We start from the raw sequence: 758 nt of genomic DNA, 5'->3' as shown, positions 1-758 counted from the left end.
TGTCAGAAATATATATATATATATATATATATATATATATATATATATATATACATATATTAAACTTTACACTTTTATCTCACCTGGTTCACGTGGGTTTTCTTTTTAGTGTTTTTTCTTCTGGTAAAAATATCAGTTTTTAAATTGGACGGATCATGATCCCTGATGATATTACGAATAATCAAGATGTACATGTACACAAGACAATTTTGAGGTATGTGTAAATTAGGAGTATTTCTGTCTTCTGCTTCTTCTACTCAGATTTACACATTTTTGATAAAAAATGTTGTATTTTCAATCCACTCGAACACACTACATTTATCCACTGCTAGAATTTAAGTACATTTACTTAAGTAGTGTACTTAAGTACATATTTAAATTACTCTTTTCCTTTTTATGCAACTTACTTCCCGGGGGCAAACATTGCACATTTTACTTTTTACATTTCAGCAAATTACAATGTTTACTCTTTTCCCACTTTCCAGTGAAAACATGTTTCTCCAAACTTGATGACGTTGAATGTTTCTGCTAAACCGAAGGATGAAGGGTTCATTAATGGGTTGAGAGAATTATCCTATACTTCTTAAACTCAATAAACTATTTAAAACCTCTCTTGTATCAACTGGAAAATGCATCATCACAAATCTGATACATGAACATGAATAATGATTTTAGGATAGAATGCATTGCTGAAGATAAAACCACCCAATAAGGGAGTTAGAATTAGCACAAACTGAAACATCAACAGCAGTACAATG

The sequence above is a fragment of the Clinocottus analis genome, unplaced genomic scaffold (assembly GCF_023055335.1).
Source record: "Clinocottus analis isolate CAN_PGR_092001 unplaced genomic scaffold, fCliAna1.0.p SCAF_16, whole genome shotgun sequence".
NCBI classification, from domain to species: domain Eukaryota; kingdom Metazoa; phylum Chordata; class Actinopteri; order Perciformes; family Cottidae; genus Clinocottus; species Clinocottus analis.
This window is presented reverse-complemented; position numbering follows the sequence as displayed.